Source organism: Oryctolagus cuniculus, chromosome 7, assembly GCF_964237555.1.
Source record: "Oryctolagus cuniculus chromosome 7, mOryCun1.1, whole genome shotgun sequence".
In the NCBI taxonomy this organism is placed as follows: domain Eukaryota; kingdom Metazoa; phylum Chordata; class Mammalia; order Lagomorpha; family Leporidae; genus Oryctolagus; species Oryctolagus cuniculus.
This window is the reverse complement of record NC_091438.1, coordinates 90,690,418-90,713,988: the sequence shown is the minus strand read 5'-3', so window position 1 is coordinate 90,713,988 and position 23,571 is coordinate 90,690,418. Positions and strand designations below refer to the sequence as shown.

General features: G+C 37.3%; 1 long non-coding RNA gene across 2 annotated transcripts in view; it reads right to left on the bottom strand.

Moving 5' to 3' along the window:
- LOC138850624 (uncharacterized) overlaps positions 1-23,571 on the bottom strand; it is a 130,597-nt gene that overhangs the window by 35,909 nt on the left and 71,117 nt on the right. Inside the window, exon 4 of one of the 2 annotated variants that reach the window (XR_011390609.1) lies at positions 22,159-22,612. The exons of the other annotated variant lie outside the window; for it this stretch is intronic. This is a non-coding gene — a long non-coding RNA (uncharacterized lncRNA). Of the gene's footprint in view, positions 1-22,158; positions 22,613-23,571 lie in introns of those variants that run through there. 2 annotated transcript variants of the gene reach the window in all.

The following is a 23,571-nucleotide window of genomic DNA, read 5'->3' as shown; positions in this document are numbered from 1 at the left end:
ATCTTATATGCTTTCAGTGTAAGTGAATTCACTGTGTGGAAAAGTGTCCATTCTGCTTTTTAAGAGCCCCAATTAGCTTTTTCCTTCTACTGGATCAAAAGTGGACTCGGTTCTCTATGATTTCCTTTCAAAAGTCACATATCTACTTGAGTAACAAAGAATGCATTTTATACCACTTCCATATATGATTCCTTAAAAAAGATAAAGCAACTAACCCCCAATATCTTTCTTTCTACAGATAAAGGATTCCAATTGTCTGCAAATGCTTATCTGATATGCTTTTAATATGATGTTCCTGATGTGATCTAACGAGCATACTCAGTGCCACCTGTGTCTGATCCCCTGGAATAATTTCCTCTTTGTGTTAGCTTCTCGACCTCTACAAAGACACATCAAAACTTCATGGAAAAATGAAAATGAAAGATACATTTATTTTGGTACAGAACTATTTTGAAAACCATGCATAGTTGTTTCAGAATATGTATTTTCCATGAACCTCTTGAACACCTCTTAAATTATGCAGCCTATGAGGGGATCATCTTTTCTGATGTACTCACTAGTGGACAAATATCAGACTCACTCCGTGAAAGCCACTAAGTACAAAGATAATGTGGAAAGTATCTTTTCTCTCCTACACATGCATAATAAATATTTTGAACCAAGTCCTAAGACTTCACAATTATCCCTGTAGGACTTTATCTTATTACTTTCAGTCCTTTCTTTCATCCTGTTGGATCTCTTTTAGTCTTATGTACTAAGTCCTTGTTGTCTAATCTCCAGTCTGCATACACTGGCCTTGCATTGAACAACACTAATGGCTTAACAGCAGACATCACTTGTTATCAACCCCTGGGAGCACAAGTTAAGCAGTTATAAATTCAGCTACCAACAATTCATACTTGTCTGTCATATTTTGGAGACAATATGAGAAACTGTTAAATCTCTGGCTTCCCTCTAATCTACCTAACTGCTATGCCTATGAAAACAAAAGTCTTTACAGTCAAAGTTTCAGACTGCAGTATTTTAGTTTTATAATCCAGTGGACAGACATTCTTAGATGTTTCAACCATCATAGAGATAGAATCATAGTATAAAATATTCTATTTTCACTCCTAATTATATAATTTTTCTTCTTATTTTTTATAGAGGGATATTATCCAGGCCTCTCTTGGAGCTGTTCTTTTTAATCTGGGGATACTAAAGAAAAATATCATGGTTATTTAAAGCACAACCACATACATATGAACTAAAACTTTAAAAGCCATAGGCCACTAACTATTATTCCTTGAAGCCACATTTGGAATTACATTCTTTTTTTCTGGCCTTGCATATTAATTCCAGATTCCAAACTTGATGTTCAGCTAAATGTTTTTTATCTTTCTGTCTTATATATTATCACAACATGACTGTAATATGTGATTTATCTTTACTGCTATAGATAAAAGAGCAGTGGTGACTGGAAATCAAGTTTATATCAATCCACTCTCATGGACAATGAAGAGAACAAAATCATTACAGTATCCTAAAGTTTCCTTTGTAAGCATTTAGGTATATATGTATGTATGTATTCATTATCTATCTATCTATCTATCTATCTATATGAGGGGCTTTTAAAAGTTCAAGGAAATGAGATTGAAAGATATTTACTTTGGTACCAAATTTGAAATCCTTACATATAAGAGTTCAATAAAAAGTTTGCAGAAAATGCTTATTATGAAAAAAACTATGCATGAATTTTGAAAATGTTTGTACAAAACAAACATCTTTTAATCCCATTTCTCCCTGAACTTTTGAAGTATCTTCCATATAATATTTATAGCACAATAATATACACTGTTATAACATGATTGTCAATAGGTGATTATTACAGAGCATAAACCTCAATCATCTTTCAAAGTCTGATTTATTTGCAAACAAATGATGGCCTAATTCTGGCTTTTGAAATTATAACTGGCTTTATATCTCCAAATCTTTCTTTTGCCACAATAAACTGCAACACCAACATGAAAAGTGAACAAAGTCAATGCCAAGAGTTAAAATTTCTGCTGCCATTTTTCTAATGTTAGCTTTGTACTGGGTTATCCAAAGTAGGGAAATAGATATCATTCATAATCTATGACCCACTTTCTTCTCTCAGTCCTCATTCTGGTCTGTTCCCATCATCATCATGAAAGCATAGCTAAGATTTTTATGCGATATATTATAGCCATTAAAAGCATTGAAATTAGCCAGATCTGGACTTAAATACAAACTCTACCCCTTCTGGCTGTGTTATCAGGAAAATCCGAGCTCTGTACTAGTTCTGTTCATGCCCAGTTACATAATTCGTGTGGCTGAGCAAAAAATCAAAGTGTGGAGTCACTTACTCAGATAAGAAAAAACTGTCACTGAAATTATTAAAATATGAGTCTTTTTCATTTCTTCCATGTCCTCTGTCTCTAGATTTACAATATTTTTTATTTGCTATTTAATGTCATTCTAATTTAAGAGATGCATAAATATTTAAATTATGAGCAGGCATTTTACCATTCTTCACTAGGTTTTACAATGCTAGCTTTAAGTGAAACATGAAAATATTTAACTCAAATGCAGAATTACTGACATTACATATTTCACAGTGTGTACAATCATGTGTCTTTTGTTCTTACTGCAGTAATAGAACACAAAAGAAAACTATCTCAAGAGTTTTTATAACACCTTTTGATAATACTATTTATACTTAGGTTCCATGGCTTCCTGTTATAGAGGAGTCAGGGAGGAATGACAGGACAAGAAAATATGGGTTGTTATGATTACTGACACCTCCGTGTCCTTATATTCAAGTGTAATGTGAATGGGAAAGTGACATGAGAAAAGATACCACAGGGCACCTTGACCTTTCATCTTTCTTAGAAACGTTGTTTTCTTTCTGTTTGGAGCAAATTCTGCTTTGAACAGAAAAACGTGGCCTTGCTGGATTTTTAGATGCCCTCACTTAGTCAGAGACATAGCACAGCTTTTATTTTGAGTCTTGCTGAACTTTTATGCTTAATGTACCAACTGGAATTCATTGGGTGCTCATTGGGTGTTGCAAACACTCGTTGCCAATGGAAGGCAAGGAATGACAGCAGACATGCGTAGTGTGCATATCTTCTATAGCCACACATATCCTCAGTTGTTCTAATGCACTTCACGTACAAAACATAAGCTCAAAGAAAGACTATCAAGAAGTTTCAGTGACAGCAGAGATTAAGCCAAGCATAAACCCTTCTGAGCTCAGGGCCCTGCATACCTGCATAGTATGTGTACCCAAGAAGCCAACACTATCCCAGTTATAGCATTCAATGTCCAGTTCATTTTCTATTTTTCCTCAATGCCTAGTAGAATGCCTGACCTAAAAAGCACTCACATTTTGACTGGCTTAATGAACGAATGAGCAAATGATACTTAAAACACTGTCCAACAAGATTTCTTTATTATGGTTGTTGTTATTATTTTAATTGACATGTAATAGCTGTACAAATAAACTGTGTACACTGTGGTATTCAATACACATATATAATGTGTAATGATCAAATCAGGGCAATTGGCATATCCATAACCTCAAACATTTACCATCACTTTGTGTTGTAAACATTCAAAATCCTTTCTCATGGCTATTTTGAAACATGGAATAAAATACTGTTAAATCTATTCACTCTATCATGCCATACAGAATACCAAAGACTTATTCCTCTGACCTAACTGTACTTTGTACCCAGTAACCAGCCACATTTTATCCCTCCCCCTCCCAGCCTCCAGTAATTCCTAATCTAATCTCTACTTCTCTGACATCAGCTTTTTAAGCTTTCACATAGGAGATGGAAAATGTAGTATTTATCTTTCTGTGCCTGGGTTGTTTACTTAACATAAAGTCCCCCAAGCCCATCTGTATAATCACAAATGACAAGAATTCTTCCTTTCTTTTTTATGGCTGAATATTCCATTTTGTATATATACTATGTTTTTTCTACGCATTCATTGTTGATGGATACTTTGGTTGATTCCATATCTTGGCTATTGTGGACACTGCTGCAATAAACATGGAAACGCAGGCATCTCTTTGTTCTCCTGATTTCATTTCTTTCAGATATATACCAGTTGTGGGGTAGATGGACCATATAGCAATTTGATTTTGAAGTCTTGAGAAATCTCCCAGCTGTTTTACATAATGGCTTTGTACTAATTTTCAGTCTCACCACCAGTGTATTTAAGTTTCCCTTTCTTAAGTCTCTGTTATTTTTCTTTCTCTCTGCTTTTTGAGAGAGAGAGAGAAAGAAAGAGTGGGGTGGAGGAGACCTCCCACTTGTTTATTCTCTAATGCCTACAACCACATAGAGGCTGAAGAAGGAAGCTGGGAGAAAGGAAACTAATCCAAGTCTCCCATGTGGATGGCAGTGACCCAACAGCTTGAGCCATCACCTCTGCTTCCCAGGGTTCAAATTAGCAGGAATTCTATCGGGGCAAGATCTAGAAATCAAACCCAGTCACTCTTACATTGGGTACAGGCATCTTAAAGAGTTTTAACTGCTAGGTTCAATGCCCATCCCTTTTTTATCATTTTGATGAATAACCATTCTCTCTGTGCTGAGATGCCATCGCAGTAGCTTTAATTTGCATTTCCCTGATGATTAGTCATGTTGAACATCTTTTTAATATACAAGGAGTCTTGAAAGAGTTGTAGAAAATGTACATCAACCTTTAATTCTATTTTCCTTGAACATTTTGAAGTATCCTTGGACTTGTGTTTTCACATGTGATTTTTTTTTTTTTAGTAAATAGGCAGTTAAAATTAATTGAGGTATTATGAAATGTGATAAACTTCCAGGTTACAAAGTAGGCTCCAAATTATATAAAATCTAAAATATTAGCTAGATGTCCTATCAGCCAGCCTTATTAATAATTTTAATATTAATTATTTCAGTGGATTCTTGCTATCTAATCTAAGAATTATGAATATCAGCTCAAATACACCAGTTGACATGGTAAGTTTTTAAGCATTTTATTCAGTTAGAGAAATACACAGGAAAGTGAAGGCATTATTTAGGGAAGAAAGAAGCCTAGAAGCTAAGTGGGTCCATACCAGGCAGAGAGCATTCTGGCTGTCACCTGGAGCAAGCATGCAGGCAGGAAAGAAGAGGCAGGGTAGAGGCCAAAGGCTGCATGCCCAAAGGCATGGGGCAGCAAGGGAGGGCTTACCTTGTCCCAGACCTTTTATTTACTCCCAAAGGGGAGTGATTATATAGTTTGATGGGCAGGTGAGCATCCAGGTGAAGTTAGGTAGGGGCATGAGATCATGAAAGGGAGCAGGATAAAGGAGTGGTCTCCAGCTCTCAAATTTAATCAATTTGATCCTATCTGCCTGCCTATATCAGATGGGAACCTTAGGATCAATTAGTAGAGGACAAAACATCTCAGCACTTTCTTGGGCTTGAGTGCAGATACAAATGAAATATAGAGAAAGATAAGTACAGTTATCCACGCTTGTAAAAAGCAAGTCCCCTGAGGACAAGGATTTTCAGTGTTTTGTTCTTCATTAGAATACCTTTCCCAAAAATGGTGATTGTTAAATACACGTTGAATAAAAATGTGAGTGAAAAGGCATCACAAGATGGTCAAGCAAAATTAATGTTATTGAATTCACATCATATGCATTATGTGGGAAAAATTTCTGATTTAGATGTTAAGTCAATGATAAAACTTCAGGAGGCATTGAGAATTGCCTGGAACACAGTTCTCTCTCTCTTGCTCTGGTGCAAAGCACAGCTCCTCATTTTGAAATTTCTAAGTTTCTTGATTTCCCAGAAAACCTTTAAATATCTACCGCCAGGAAAGGGTTTGTGAAAGGAGAAAAAAGGGGGAGGGCAAAATCAACCCCTTAAAATCCTGAATAAGAAATGTATAATTATTCCGTTTTTTTTTTTTGACTAGTCATCAATTATTCTGAAGAGAGCAGTCCTGTTAATATTTACTTATGTCATTACAAATAAAGTAATCGACCACCAGTGACCTATTGCCCTGCTTATGTTTTTAGAGAAAAGCTTTGTCCAGATAGTGATAGATTCCTTCCCTGTGACTCATGCATTACCCAGAGGTTTCTGGCTTCCTGGAATTTCTGTTAAAAATTTCAAATCTCTTGGCAATATTCCAGTATTTTGTAAGAAAAGCTTTAATTTTAAAGAAAATAACTATTGCAAGAAATTGATGATCAGTAATGTATTTCTAATCATTGGCTTCATCAAACGTCGTCCATGCCAAAACAAATATAAAAAGCTTCCAGGTTTTGATATACAAGTTTGAGCCTGAATTTTGTAAATGAAAGTCATGTGTGCTAGGTTGTCTGTACTGAGCTGTGTTATCAGTAGCTTCCACCTTCCTCACCAAAACTCATCCTCTATACTATTTAATGTTACACTGCACTACATTTTGTATTTAATATAGAAATATGCAATGTCATAAAATTACAAAAACTACACATACATGCTCTCAATTTCACCACTCTGAGGTAACCAAAGGTATGAAATTTTGGCAGGTATTTTCCCAAGCCTTTTTTTATCAAAAAGATTACTGAACTGTGCATCTTGCTTTCCCCATTTAATAATATATTATGGCCATTCCTTCCAGTCAATACATATAGATCCAACTCATTTTTAATAGCCCACTAATATTTCTTCTTGGACTCTTACAGTAAATTTTAAAGACATCATCTTCCAATGGATACTCAAAACGCCTCCAGTTTGAGGACCACTAAGAACAAGAATGCATTATCTTTATACATGTCATCTTCCCTATTGGTGATTTTATATTGTATTAGCTGTCCTTAAATGTAGGCGTGCCATTTCCCAGATACACCCATGTTTAAATTTTAATGGATACTAACAGATTACTTTCCAAAATGGTTTTAACAGCCAATGTTCCCTTTAGCTTTATTTACACAAGCAGTTTTTCACAGAGCTTCTTTTTCCCTAACTAGGAAAGTCGATATTCTTTTCATATGTTTAGTAGCTGGCCATTGTAGTCTAGGGTGGTGACTATGCTGGAACCAGATACAGAGGACTAGCAGAATCTCATTTTTGCCTTGACGAGCATCTCTAAACCTCATTTTGCTATTTCCATTCTGTGCTTACCATTCTGTGTATAGAGAGTCGATTCACCTAGATAGGCTACAGAAAAGAATTCTAGAAATTCATTAGACCTAGGTACAAATTAGTAATGAGTCATAATGTCTCACTGTGTGGAAGTGTATTTGTATTTTAGCAGAAATGAACCCCCAAAATGAAATGATAGTGGGAGCATTCCTATGTGGAGAGACATGAGTGTGGTGAATGCAAGCCTTCTTACAAGAGGGAGAGAATGAGTGGTAGCAAAGAAGAAACGTAAGTGAGGAGTAGGAGAGAAATGTTAATGCTGGGGAATTTGACTCTTATTACTCTCAAAATACTTCCATGCATCAGAAAAGAATAACTCATTCAAAATGATTTTCGTTCTTCTTTAGGTAAAAGAATGAATACTACCACTAATAATATACAATTTAATTCTACCCTTCCTTAATTAATGTACATGACTTCTGCAGCTTCAACTAGTTTTCTTTTTCTTATTGAATCAAATGAGGTAAATGTTAATTTAGAAGACCACAAGTGGTTGGATGGATGGATGGACTTGACAGAGAGATAAATGAATAGAATCAGAGTCCCACCAGTTTGAAAACGGTATCTTCACAGGAAAAATGCATTTCCTCAAGCATAAATACTTTGCCATTGTCTTTATCTAGCATATCAGCAAGTTTTATTATCTTCCCCAAATCTTCTATAATATGAAGATTTTTTTGTTTTGTGAAGTCTAATTTTTCTCATTGGAAAACTGCTAATGAAGTCCAGTTCGATTCTTTTACTTGAAAGTTTGTTCTCTATACTTCAGATTTCATTAGGACCTTTTATTTAAAAGGGTGATCAAGGGCCAGCACTGTGGTGCAGCAGGTTAATGCCCTGGCCTCAAGCACCGGCATCCCATGTGGGCACCACTTGGAGACCCGGCTGCTCCACTTCCGATCCAGCTCTCTGCCATGGCCTGGGAAAGCAGTAGAAGATGGCCCAGGTCTTTGGGCCGCTGCACCTGCATGGGAGACCCAGAAGAAACTCTTAAAAAAAAAAAAAAAAAGATGTATTTGTTTATTTGAAAGTCAGAGTTACACAGAGAGAGGAGAGGCAGAGAGAGAGAGGTCTTCCATCCGATGGTTTCTTCCCAATTGGCCACAACAGCAAGAGCTGCGCCAATTGGAAGCCATGAGCCAGGAGCTTCTTCCGGGTCTCCCACGTGGGTGCAGTGGCCCAAGGACCTGGGCCATCTTCTATTGCTTTCCCAGGCCATAGTAGAGGGCTGGAAAGGAAGTGGAGCAGCCGGGTCTCCAACCAGCGCCCATATGGATGCCGGCGCTTTAGGTCAGGGCATTAACCCACTGCGCTACAGCGCTGGCCCCAATAAATAAATCATTAAAAATAAATAAATAAATAAATAAATAAATAAATAAATAAAAAATAAAAGGGTGATCAGAAGACCACCTACCTCAAAACCAGTTGGGTGTTTATTTAAAAAAGAAATGCAGAGGCAGAGGCTTGGCTTAGCAGTTAGGATGCATATGTCTCACATCGAAGTACCTGGGTTCCATTCCTAGTTCTGGCTCCTGATTCCAGGTTCCTGCAAATGCAGAGCCTGGGGAGCAGTGGTGATAACACAAGTATTTGAGTGACTGCCTCCCATTTAGGAAACCTGAACGGAACTCCTGGATCCTAGCCTCCTCCTGGGCAAGCTCCAGCCATTGTGGACATTTGGGTAGTGGACCTGCAGATGGAAGAGCTCTCTTGCTCTCTCTCAAATAAATAAATGAAAAGAAAATTATGTGTACATTGGGGCTATTCCACACAAATAACAAATTGCAATTTCTTGAAGAGATGTCCAGAATACTGCATTCTTAAGAATTTTTCCAAGTAGTCTTTACATATGCTCAATGTGGAGAGAGAAAATTCCTGAGTGTGCTGAGTCCTATTAAATTGCTTGCTGTTCCCTGCACTTACTATTTCTTACCTTACTGCTTTGAAAAATGCAGCTCATTGCCAACAATATTCTTCCTGCCTTCAGCTCAGTGGATGGCCTTTCTTTTACACCCAATTCATCAGTTCATAACTCTGCCCTCTATAAATCTACAACATTCTGTACATCGATGCATAGGTTTATTCTAACACATGGACAATTACACATTCATTACTTCTTTATTGGAATAATATCTTGGATTACTTGGAGGGAACTACTGTGCTTTATTTATCTTTACCTTAATGTTATACTTCCATACTATCATCACCATTATTTTGATGACATTTGCTATATATTGAAAGCCTACATTTTTCAAAGTTGTATGTTATGAACTTACATGAAATATATTCTTAATTCCCAGCTGGTATTTTATTTCCATATTATCAAGAAAAATGTGACTTAAAGACTGAAGTAATATATTTGTGCTTAAACAAACAAAAAATAGCAGTGCTAGGATTCAGACCCTATCCTGCTAGAATCTAAAGCCCATGCTCTTTCCATAGAATTTCACTGCATTCAGTAAATGTTGGTTAAATGATTGATTGCATTATATGCTAGCTAATTCTCTACAATTTGGCAATTAAACAATCATCAGTCATTTCTATAAATCTTAAAGATCTATAAAAAATGTGTTCTCTTTCCTCTGCACAAACTCTTAGTCAAGTTTCCCACAGAGATTAGTAAAAGAAAAAAATAGCTACTTTATATCTTAAAGAGCTATAATCCCATCCCAGCTTTAAGAGGGTCCAAAGGTTCACTTGAAAATTGCTTCATCCCGGTAATCAGGGCAGAAGGATTAGGTGGTTGCCAGGTTTACTCAGTGCAGGAAAAACCCTCAAAATTCAGCAAAATATTTTAAAACAAAATAATAAAATCACCAAAAGATATATTCTTATTACTATTTTGAGCATCCACTGGGTGCCAAATTTTACAGATGTATCTTTCCTTATTCTTACAGAACAACTAGAAATTCTGTGTGGCCTGTTTTAGACACCGTGGAATAGATTCTCACAAGAGTAAGTTGCCCTGAGACACACAGCTGGGGACTTTCAGAGCCCACTTTGGAACCCAATTCTCTCTGACCTCACAGTTCTCACCTCTCCCCCCTTGATCGAGTGATTTTTTTTTTAAACTCTGATGCACTGCCTGTAAGCAATCGCCCACACCAGCTGGCTCAACTAAAGGTCAAGCACGCTGCTCACACGTTAAAACCAGGCTCAGATGAAACAGACAACAGAGACAATTTGGCGCGTCTTGAGCAGTGTCGGAAATCATTATTCTGCCACGTGGTGCTTATAGATATGTGGAACAGAAAAAGTAAATGACTCTAATCACATTTTTTACCCAGCCAATTAAAGTATTCCTAGGCATCTCAGAAAGAAAAAGAAGAAAATTTAGACACAGTAGACAGTTTTTCAAATTTTGAGGATGAGACAGTGCCTCTTCTTCCTTGAAGAACCGCAGCTAGGCCCACGTTTTCTGATTCCTCTCCTTCCCAGGGGCCACTCTCACACATGAAGGAGCTGAGCTGAGTTCCCAACTCTGTGTAAATAGAATTCTCCAAGCCCCAAGGCTCCTATTCCCAAAGTGCGAATTGGTTAAAATATTCTTTCTTCAGACTTGGCATTTAGCAATAAGCAAAGACCATAAATACTGGCGAGAAGGGGATTTTAGTTCCAATTCTAATCAATTTTGAATTGCTAGAATTCCACCACTATCAGGGAGATGAACACAGATTTGAGGCCGATAATTGACTTGGTTTCTGAAAGAAGAAAGCATAGAATGGAGGGCAAATGGCTTCCCTACTGTAAGTCTCATTCTGCCAAAGACTGATTTCTACGTGCATACATCTGGTCTTGCCTCCAAAATTTAATTGCCCAGGTGCAACAATCTGGATACATAAACCAAGACTTTGGCTTCCAGTCCCCCTTTTGCTTTCTCTGAAATGTGCTATTTCCAACAAGGCTTTATTTCCAACTCCTTAACAAATTGAAAACTCCTCTATACGTTCTGTGGATTAGCTGGGTACCAGTGAAAATACATAGTCCTAAGAAAGAGAAATACTCCAGATAATGTTCTATGATTTTTTACAAAAAGAAAAAAGATTAGATAAGACAAATTTGAACAAAAGTGTCAGTCTTCCTGAGAAGTTAAGATACACCTTAAAAAGTACAAGTCGTGGTCCCTATTTAAAAACTGAAGATAAGCCAAACCAGGATAACAAATATGTAAAACATAAGCCACACTATAACCCAAAACACTGATAAAACTTGAAAATTAATAAGAAAAAGATAAATACCAGAAATTGGCAAAAGTATGGTCAGTCATCTCAGAGAGAACTCAAGTGGCAAATAACTGTGTGAGAAGATGCTTAACCTCATTAGCAATCAGAAAAAAAAACCCAAGTAAGAATGGAACAGAACAGAATGAGATGAGACTACACTCACTAGATTGGCAACATCTGTGAAATACCAAGAGTAGGAGATGATGCTTATCAATATAGACTCTTGGATATTCTCAGTGGGCATACACATTGGAAGAAGTCCTTGTGGGAAGCAGGTTGACAGCCCCTTGTAGAGAGTAAAGATGTATGTTATTCCCTGTAGCTCAGCTATACTCCTTCTGAGTTTATGCCTTGGACACTAAAAGGGGCATCGAGGCACAGATTTCTCAAAGCAAGAAACGTGCTCACAAATGTTCTTAAGAGCATTATGTATAATATATAAAAAAGTGCAGAAGTCTCAGTTTTCCAATGAGGGAGAAAATGGTTAAGCAAATATGGTATATTCACAATTTAATACATTTCAGAACCATATAAATGAATGACCTTGAGCTACATACCAAAATACAGATGACTCCTAAGAACATTGAATTTGTTCATTTTTTTAAAATCTTTTTAAAGTGATACATTTCCTGTCGTTTTTCTGATACTCTCTTAGGTATGTCAGTCTTCTATGGGCTGAGGACATTTCACTTAAAGGGAGTCAGTGATGCAGTGTATTCCACCTCTGTGTTTGAAATGCTTCTGTACCAGATTTCTAGCTTTTTCTGACTATATGTTGACAGGTACTTATATAAGTGTGTGGTGTGTGTGGTGGGTGTGTGTCTGTGTGTGTGCTTCAATGTTATAAATGCAAGGTATGATAAGCACTAAAAGTCAAGATAATGATTATATCTAAAAGGAAGTAGAGATCTGGGAAATGGGAGAATGACAGAAGTAGCTACAGTTATCTTGGCAATGCCTTGGTTACTGAGTAGTGGTTTGGGAAGATTGATTTAATTAACATATACATTTATATGTTTTATTTCTTCAGTATTGCTTAAAATAGGGAGGAAGAAAAGAAAGTGGAAGAGGAGATTTGGAGAAAGAGGGAAAAGAGGAAATGGGGAAAGGAGAGGAAGAAGGTAAGAGAAAATGTGGGAGCTACGCCATCAGAACTAAATCATATCCTGATTCCAACAATTCATGAATGTTTGAAGTTCGATAAATTCTTTAGAATTTTTGAACTTCATGTTTTCAGGAATAAAATGAGAATTTAATTTCTAGGGTTGAAATGAGTAGTAAATGAGATTAATTCATATGACTATACATTCTTATTTGTTCCTGTCTCACTCTCATCTCTACCTGGAAGGAATACAACGCTGGATGTGGTTCAGGGGAAGGAAAGGTAGATGGTGGATCTGACCACTCTTATTTTTCTGTCAGTCATGACTTCAGGCAGAACACTACCCATTACTGTGAAGCAGGTGATATCAAACTTATTGGCTTTCCAGGTCCCAGCCCCCTTAGACTCCTGTTGACACTATATTGTAGAATACAACATTCCAAATTTTTTTAAAATTTTTTTCAAAAGATGGTGCTTTCAAAGGTGCAAATTTTTTTTAGCAAGCTTTAATTCAGAAAATCACATTATATCCAAGGATGGCTTAATCTCTCCTTGGGGAGAGCTTTTTTGTTGTTGTTGTTGTTGTTGTTGTTGTTTATCTAAAATGGACCTCAACATGGTGAAAAGTGAGATGGAAATATTTGTGAGCACAGTCGCACCCCCTTATCATTACCCAGACTGCCACTGGGGTGAAAAAATCTAGCTAATCAAAGTGACAGTGGCCAAGGACTCGCACATCATTCTGTGAAGCCAAGCTGTAGAGGCTCACTAAACACAAACGTTCATAAATCCAGAGACCACAAACATCAGTGCTGGGAAACTCAAGCTCAAGCATACCCCCTACATACACCCTGAGTTCAGCTCACTGGCTTTCAAATGGGGGAGATTTAATCCTCAGAAGACATTAAGCAGTTCTAAAGACAATTGCAGTCTCAAGACTGCAGAATCTGGAGGCAGTTCCTGACAGCTAGTTTGTGGAAAGGATGAGCAGGTTTGCTGGTAACATCCTACATGGCACAGAACATACCCACTAGCAAAGAATTAAAAAGTCTCAAAAGGCCAACAGCGCAATGATGAAAAATCTTGGGTTTTCTCTCCAAGAACCACCTTGAACTGGCTTTCATATAAATTAGCACTCCCAAGCTAGCTGTGTACTGTAGATGGGGCTTATATTACCTTAATGCAGGGGTTATTAAGTCAAAGATCTTAAAATATTTCATAAATTGTATGAAATTATATGCAAATTTTGTTCATGTGTGAATTTTTTTAAATAGGGGTACACAGTTTAAAAATGTTTGGAAGCCTAGAAACTCCTATCTCTAAATTTCTCCTGTAAATTTGTTAGTGTATCTAAAATCTTTAACAATGCAATGAACCCTTTCTAAAAAGTGGAATGTTATTTCTGGATAGAACATACCAAGATGGTGTTTTTATATCAGAACTGAATTTAAAATGCAGCTACATAACCTTTGAATATCAGTTTCCAAATATATGAAAGAAAATAATTATTCGGATTTAGTTACTGCTATTTAGATTACCTAGCCACAGCAGGTGCTTAGTAAACATTTGTTTTTTTTGTTGTTGTTGTTGTTGCTTCATAAATTACTTGATTTTAAGTATTTGCCAGTAGAATTGGTATGGTATATAGAGTACTTTGAGGCATATTTACTCATCTAGAAAGTTTGTATATGAAGCAGGGTGAGGAACAGGAGACATTATAGAGATTTTTGAAGTGTTTTTGTGTTTTATTATGTTTTGGCTTGGATTGGTTTTATTTATTCAAAAAGTAGAGAGACAGAGATTTCCCATCTGCTGGTTCATTCCTCAAATGCTCACAACAGCTGGTGGTGGGCCAAGCTGAAGCCCAAAAAGGGAATTCAGTTCATGCCTCCCATGTGGGTGGCAGGGACCTAAGTACTTGAGCCTGCTGCCTAATGTTGCCCATTAGGCCAAGTCACAATCCTAGGCATTCTGATGTGGGACTATGACACATGGGCGTCATCTCTATGCAGTGTTTTAATAGCTTATCCTTACATGAAATATGAAATAAATGGAATGGATATTCCGATGAGAAAAAGGAGACATAGACAATAAAGTAATTTATCCTCTAAGGAGTGACTGCAATCCAGAGAGATTCTAGAGCCTAAGTTCCTTCCATTCTGCCCTCTGGAGAGAACAGATCCTTCAGTATTCAGACACATGGCAGAGACATTGCGAAGGAAGAAAAAATAACCCAGAGGACAGAGAGCTTTCTCAAGAGAAAATCACTGGAGCAGCGCTGTGGTATAGTGGGCTAAGCCTCCTCCTGCATCGCTAGAATCCCATACGGGAGCCTGTTGAAGTCCTAGCTGCTCCACTCCTATCCAGCTCTGCTGCTATGGCCTCGGAAAGCACTTGAAGATGGCCCAAGTGCTTGGTCCCCTGCACCCTCGTGGGAGACTTGGAAGAAGCTCCTGGATCCCTGCTTCAGATCAGCTCAACTCCAGCCATGGTGGCCATTTGGGGAGTGAATCAGCGTATGGAAGACCTCTTTCTGTCTCTGTCTCTGACTCTCCCTCTCTGTAACTACACCCACCTTTCAAGTAAAATAAAGAAATCTTAATTTAAAAAAAAATAGGGGGGGGGGCAATCACTGGCACAAGAAGTTTAACAGAGACCTTTGAAAACAGAAAACAGGTATTTGTTGTCCTTGTTATGTGCTGTTTCAAGCAGATGCAATCTGCCAGACAGATGATGTATGTCATTGCATGAAGGAGGGAGAAAAATCAGCCCTAGATCACATGTCTAGTGTTACTATCTACTGTTATTTTTTGTATTGATTTGACAGGTAGAGTTATAGACAGTGAGAGAGAGATACAGAGAGAAAGGCCTTCCTTCCGTTGGTTCATTCCCCAAATGGAGCTGCACCGATCCGAAGCCAGGAGCCAGGTGCTTCCTCCTGGTCTCCCAAGTGGGTGCAGGGGCCCAAGCGCTTGAGCCATCCTCCACTGCCTTCCCAGGCCACAGCAGAGAGCTGGACTGGAAGAGGAGCAACCGGGACTAGAATCCAGTGCCCATATGGGATGCCGGCGCTGCAGGTGGAGGATAAACCTAGTGCACCACGGCACTGGCCCCTGGCTGTACACCTTTAAAAGCCAAATCAGCTCAACTTCCATGCTCATTTCTTAACTGTCTTTGCTATTTCCTGGGTTTTCCCTTCTTTCTGTTCACTCAGAGCTGGGTCTTGGAGAGTATAACACTTGGCAATAGGACAGCCCAGAGGAACACCACCTGCTGGCCTTGAACCCCTGTTTTGGGTTGTTTCCTCTTTTAGGTTGCCCAAACTACTTCTTTGTGTAAAAAAAGTTATTGAATTAGCCAAGAAGTTTTTTTAAAAGAATGCTTTGTTAAAATCTATAAAGTGAAGGAAATGGTTACTGAGATTTCCATTACTTCATTCATCCACATATTCTATTTTTTTATTCAACAAATATTTATTGAGTGTCTCCAACTGGGGCAGGAATTCTGCTAACCACTGATATGTTTGAAAAAAATTGACACCACCTCAGCTCTCTTACAAAATGGACTAGTGAGAGAGAGATGGCCGTTATACAGGTAACCTCTGCTTAATTATAACACACTTAATAATTGCTAACAATTGTATACTGGTACATGTGTGTTAAAGGTACGTGGGCTTACGTGAACACATAAAAGGGACACATTCCACGACAGGGCATCTGTTTTGATAGGTTTTCCTAAGGAACTTAGCTGAAAAAGAAGTAAAGGAGTGCTCCTGGCAGAAAGAACTGTATCTTCAAAGACAAAGTGAGAGGAGAAAAAAAGAGGGATAAAGAAAGATAACTTGTTACGCAGTTACACTATGTGGAAGCATTTATACTGCCCCAGATGTTTCAAGGACTTCAAAGAGTTTCTTAGCTTTTCCCTCTGATAGAATGCAAAATAAAAATTGAGCCTTCAACTCTCCATTATCAATAATTTTTGATGATATGAACCAATGTCAGGGTTAAAAGGAAAACCACAAGCTAAAATTGTTTTTAAAAGTTCAAGGAGAAAATAAAAACCTTAGCAGTACATTGCACATGTGAACCTATTTAAAAATATGTTTCTGTTTCTACTAATGGGTCATTTCCACCTGCTCCCGTGGACCCACCTGGCCTCAGCTGGGCTGCCGCAGCTCCTGAACAATTCAATGAGCTATCATTGCAGCTTGATCACCAGGGTGCAGAGGTGACCAAAGGGTCAACGGAACAGAAGCTGAGCCATTACAGAGATGGGTAATCCTCATACAGGAAAATCCACTCCCAGATCATTTGGAGCCAAATGGAGACCTGCTAGGCTCCGGGGATCACCAGCTGGGTTTCTATTTGAAGTGTGTAATCATGAGATACTCTCAAAGTCAAAGCCCACACGGAAGCCTTGTGGTTAGCCATATGTTTGGGACACCTTTGGTGTTTACTAATGCCCCAGGACTGTGAAGCAGAAGATCCACAGGAGAAAATGAGAGCACTCTGTCTGAACAGAGAACGCAAGGAGATTGGAAGAGAGCCCCTTTTGTTTGTGTGGCGGGGATCAAAGCTGGAAGCTTCTCCACACTGAGCTACTGTGCTGAACACAGGCAAACAGCCCTTTCAAGTCAGCCCGTTCAGATTTCACAGCAGATCTTTCGGAATCAGTCCATTCTTAAGAAATTCTGTGGCATTGTTTCATATTTTACTCTTCCTAGTCTGCCACATTTAAAAAAAATGTAAAGACCTTTATGTAATTACGACAAAAACTGACACAATCACTTTGGATTTGAAAGGATGGATTACAAGCACGTCTGAAAACAGATAGCAGATAGTCCCCCTTTTTGCTCCCTAAAAAAGACATTTAGGGAAACAGAAGACTAACTCTGCTTCCTGGACACAAGGAAAGTCTGATGAAAGCCATTTTTCATTCTATTTCCACGCTGTGAATGCATACTCAGGCTATTCAAACTACCACAGCAGTTCTGTTCTCAACTTAAACCACCAACCACCAGTCCTTAGGGGTGAAAAAAACTATTTTTATGCACTGTGACATTTTTAACTTGTAAAACATTGCAAATGTAGGTGGTACTTCTCACAGTCTGGTGTATTTTTGGAGTTTCATAATCCTCCTAGTCAGAGTTCAGGGGCTGCCTTTTTTCAACGTTTTGGCATGTCATGGCCTTTTCTCCATAATTGTACATGTTTAAAAAATAAATCTTTTTTCTCACTGCTCTTCCAGTCCTCCTGTTGAAAGGCCCTGGAATGGGAAATAGAACACACACAAATTCACCCTTGATCCCACCCATTCTGTTCCCTTCTCTTTTTTCCTCTTCTCCCTTTTCTCTTTCTTTCTCCCTCCTCTCCTCTTTTTTCTTTCTGTTCTTTCATTATCCTACTTTTCCTGTTATGCTCTTCTCCCTCATAGAAGTTTCTAAGAATAAAGTTGATTTAAAAAATGTAAAATCTTATTTCCCTAGGTTTATGCTCTTTGATCTTCATTTAAATCTCCTTTATATTTAATTGTGAATAATTACTGATTTCTTCTTTTATAGTATGACCAACATTTTTAAATGAGGTTTGAAGAAACTTATTTTCAGTTAATATAATTATGCATTTTTTAAAATAATTTTTTCCTCACTTATTTGAAAGGCAGAGAGACAGACAGAATGACATAAATCTCCCATCCACTGGTTTACCCTTCAAATACTTGTGACAGTAAGGGCTAGGCCAATGCAAAGTCAAGAGCTAGGAACTCAATGTGGGTCTCCTACATGGATGGCAGGGAAAAAAGTACCCCAGTCATCAAATGTTGCCTCCCAGGATGTACATTAGCAGGAAGCCAGATTAGAAAGTAAATCTGGGCTTTGAACCTGGTATTCTGAGATGTGGGTACCCCACATGGTAGCTTCAATGAAGCACCGAATGCCCACCCCTATATATCCTTTTCTTGACATTTGGAAGTAATGTATGTCAGTTTTCCCTTGTCTTCTTCTTTGGGCTCTCCACAAAATAACTTCCTTTCACCAAAGAACAATGTAGAATTTTCCAAAGGTGTATTAATTAGAATAAAAGAGAGTGTATACATTGAGGGTTTTTCTTACCAAAATCCCAATTGAACGAGTCTCTCAGCCTTGGCTAACCCCAGTTCTTGATTTGTTCTCTTCCATGTATTCGGCTTTCTTAGTCATTGCCTCATCCTTTCTCTGCCTCTGATTTTTCATTTCCACTCCTTACTTTCCAAATCCCTCTCCCTATTTCAGTCAAGACAATTGAGCTCTGTCTTGCTTCACTCTCCAGCACCCTTACCCCTACCCACTACTGTTTTTAAAAATGCCAGAGGTCATTAGGATAAAGATGACAATTTTGTGTGTGAATGCTTGGAAAACAAAAGACCTATAGTTAGTACAACTCACCAGTCTTAGAAAGCAATGAAAGGCTATAAATAACTTTTTTTTGGGGGGGGGGGGGAGTCACATGTTCAGATCCAAAATAAGAGATTTCATACATGCTCTGGAACTGGATCATTTTCCTTTTTGACAATTAGTGGTTGCTGGTGCAAACGAGAGTTAACCAGAGCTATATTTCTGATTATCTCCAAAGAATGGGTTTTTAATATCTCTCGTAGACTCACTGTCTGGGAAGTTTCCAGTCTGGTGTATCTTGGTGTCAACAATGACAATGTCAAACAATCAAGGTGATGCAATTTGACCAGTGAAGAAAACAATGGGATTTTGTCCTCTACAACTGCCCATGATATGCCGGGAACCAAATAGTTGTCAGATTAGCTTTATTCCTTTGTAACTCACGAAGATTTTTATGTCTACTGCTAACACTCTTATGCACACTGAAGCTTCTTAAACTCAATTACTTGATTATTTACACTCATACTTATCCTGTTTCCTCTTGGTTTGGGATTTAAAGTCTAACCAATAGAGATTACATTTAATCTCAGTTCAGAAACATTAAATGTAGTTTACTACCTGTCTCAGCTTTGGGTCATAAAGCTTTAACAAGCAGATTTCAGTGTCCTTCTATAATCAACTGACTTTAATGTTCACTAAGACAGGGCAAAGCCTCACCTAACACAATTAAGACCACTGTCTAGAGATAGCCCTTCAACCAAAACAGAACCCAGATATTCAAAAACATTGATAATGATACTTATGGATATTGGTGGATACAAATTTTCCTTTGATTTATAAAATCTGAAAATTGAATCATGAAGTTTTGACACATTCTTGGAGTTTTATACCCAGCATTAAATTTTGTATTGAGTACAGGTGCTATGCTATGGCTCAAAATCTTCAAGATGAGGAAGAAAACGACAATAAACAAAGCTTATGTGCCAAGTATATTTCTTTCTCTGTTTCAAAGACTTTCTCAACAAGTGGAATAGGAACATGACAATCTTGAAAATGACACAGGTAACTCTGCCTCAAAATGTTCACACATGCATCATGACACTAGTGGAATCTGCAACAAACTTAGAAATGGTTTCTTTGAAACTAAACTTATATTCACTATTCATCCTTGCCAAAAAGTTTTTCTGAAAAAGATTCTTCCTGTTTTCAAGTAAGAGATCGGGTTATTTGAAGATGAAGAAGTCAGAAGAAACTCTTCCCAGTTAGCTCAGAAATATCTCTTCACATTTCCAAGGCTACTACACACTCAGAAAGAGTTTATCAACATTATGAAAAAATCTCCACAAAACTACACTCAGGACTCAGTGATAATACCACAGATGCATTTTATGTACTAAGAGAGTTCTTTTAATATAAGTTTCAATGATATGCTTTTTCAACTTTGATGGTTCACCAAATTTGATACATTTTTATGAAGTGCTTGATTTTAATATTATTTACTTTCTATTAATTTTATCTACCAAATTTGCTTTAAAGGAGAACACATCATATAATATCTTTTACTTTGTATATTAAAGCAAAAATTTTATATTGAAAATCTATTAAACAATTTTTGATATTTTAAAGTAAATATTTAACACTTTTTGTAAAATAAATACCAAATTTCCCATATTGCTTTTTTTACATTATAATCATTGGAATATGAGTATTTTTACTCTTTCTAGGAGCTGCCTATCCATTGAAACAGATTATTATTCAAATCAGACATTATAATCATTAAGTTTAAATGTTTGGAAATATTCTTTTATTCTTGATTGTGCAAGTTAGTGTTTTGTCAGCACAAGACACAGGGAAATCTCCTTTGCCATGTGCAGGTTCACTGGAGTGAACTGACAGTAACAAATCAATAGGAATTGAAGGTATGAAAATTTATTTATTTAATGTACACAGGGGAAATCATAGAACTATGTCACCAACCCTGTGACATTCGTATGTTTATCAACACTTCTTTATCATAAAGAAAGGGGGTGGAAGAATGCATGTAATTCTAAAGGGTGGTAAATTATTATTAGTGCAATGAATGAACTCAGAGCCACAGATTAACTTGTTAAATCATTTTATTTGAAATTTGAATGTGTCCCAGGGACATACATTAGCTTGTGACATGGTCCATCCAATGTGGCTATACAATTTTATATTTTAATGATTTTTTTAAATTTATTTGAAAGGTAGAGTTACAGAGAGTGAGTGAGAGACATAGAGACAGAGAATTTATCAATCTACTGGCTCACTCCAAAATGGTTTCAATGACCAGGGCTAGGCCAGTCTGAATCCAAAAGCCAGGAGCTTTCTTCTAGTCTCCCTCATTGGTGAAAAAAACATATGGGCCATCTGCTGCTGCTTTCCCAGGAGCAATAGCAGGTATCTGGATTGGAAGTGGAGGAGCTGGGACAGGAACTGGTAACCATCCAGGATGTCAGCATTGTAGATGGTGGCTTTGCTCATTGTGCAATAAGAACAAATTAAACATTTTTTTTCCCTTTAACAGTTTGGAGTGAAATAAGGGAAGGAAATATCAGAGTAAAGTGTTTTCCAGCATCCACTGGCCTTCAAGGGCCATTGAATTTGAACTAAAGTGCATATCAGGGTTCCATATTTTGGGCTAAAATTCTCTTGCCTCCTTCAACACAAAAGTTGAATTAAGATTATTGATTCCTAGAGTGAATTTTCTGAATTTTTATAAATTGTTCAAACAATTAGTTTTACATGACAAATGATGCTCAACTTCACTGGAGACCAAAAAAAAAAAAAAATGGAGGTGGGGACACTACTTTTATGCATTAGATTGGGAAATATTTTATATATGGATATCTATTGTTGGTCACAAAGCAGAAATTCATTATCCCTTTTGATGGTATTTTGTATTATCCATTTAAAGTTAAGTATGTATAATACTATTTCTGGATATTTATCAGAAACACATAAATACTTTCTAGTACATACATATATGTAAACTGGTCTCTAGCAACATCATTGGGAACCACTGATTAAACAACTTAAATAAATGCTATGGACACACCTTTAGTCACTCATAGGAATGAGAAGGATGCAAAAAGGCATATTGCAGAGTAGTATGAAAAGTACAGCCCAGTAGTCTGTTTGAGAGCAATTCCATGTTACAGAATTTGTTTCTCTCCAGATACATTCTAGAAAGTGGGAAATCTAAGAGAAGTGCAGCATCTTCAGTAGTATGATGCTAGTACAGCGTGGAGCTAGGGGTCTACAGAGGAACTGCTTCTATTGTCCACTGATGATCAAAAACAGAGGCTATACCCATGTTACCCATTCTGTGTCCTGCTTCATTTCCCTTTCTCTGAGGTAAAAGCCCACCAGATCCCCCAATAAAAGTTAATTAATTCCTTAGTGAAGAGGCTTAAGTGATCTTGTAAAAATGGAACATGTTTAGGAAAGAGGGGGAAAGTAGGCTTAGATCTTATTCCAACTGCCGTATTTGTACTACCTAGGAAGCAAAGTTTTACTATCCAGTCCTTCTAGAAGTTTTCCATGTTGTTAGGCCTTTGGAGAATATCGCATGTGTTCCTCCTTTATTTATGAATTTCTTCTTGTTTAGTTCCACAGCTCACCCTCTATAAACCTGGAGTGCCAAAACAATGACCTTCAGTGATTACCTGGATTACAGAGATGTTTACATAACCTGTCAGTGTGGACCAAGGTAGTGTCATAAACAAATCTACAAAGAAACAAATACATAAAGTGATTTTGAAGATTAACCTCCAACAAATATTAGATTTAAAAATAAAACGAAAAAAAATTGACAAGTAAATATTATAAGATTCTTCTTTAAACCTGGATTTCCAGTTTCTCTGGCAAAGTTGGAAGTTTTGGCGACCATGGGCCACACTCCTAAGTGGTGAGAATTATCTAGATTGCCTCTGTTAGAGAAAGCCTGTATTCTCTAGTTTACCATAATACTCATAAATACCTGCTGGTGTTTTGATATTTGGATTACAAGTTCATTATTATTTATTGTCTATTGTCTTATACACTATACAGTTAGGTACCAATATCCCCATCAAAAGAAGAGAGGGGTAGAAGATCATGGTTCTAGCCTCCAAGAGAAAAATACCCAAGACAGGAGTTTCCCAAATCCTGGACAGCTCCGTGTGCTCTGCATGCCAGTCAACCTTTCCCCCTTCTCCATGGGCATTTGATTTTGTAAACCTTGTTTCACTTATGACGTTCCTTGCTACTTTCCTTTTCTTATTCTTATCCAGAAAAATAATCAAATTATGTTGTCAATCATGCCTTTCTAGTATCCTGTAAGTTTTGCAGCCTCAGGAAATATGTCTGTTCTGAATAAATTATGCTCTACAATGCCCAATTTGAGGGCTACTCTTCTTCTAGGAAAGATGAAAGTAAAATGGAAACTCTACCCCTGGCTAATGATAGCATCGCTTCTGCCCTAAAGAAGTCAGCCTCTTCTTTCCATGTGGTCCTGTATGTAGTTTTTCAAAGGTATCCTTTTATTCCTTGGAGTTTTCTGTGAGCATCCAATAATGCAGAAATGTATCATTTTCATCATATTTAATACAAGATATCTTGCAGACATCATCACCTTTCTATCAGTTCACCCTCCCTACTTGAATTCTTTAGTCATTTTAAAAATAATTAAATAAGCTTGTCCTTTAA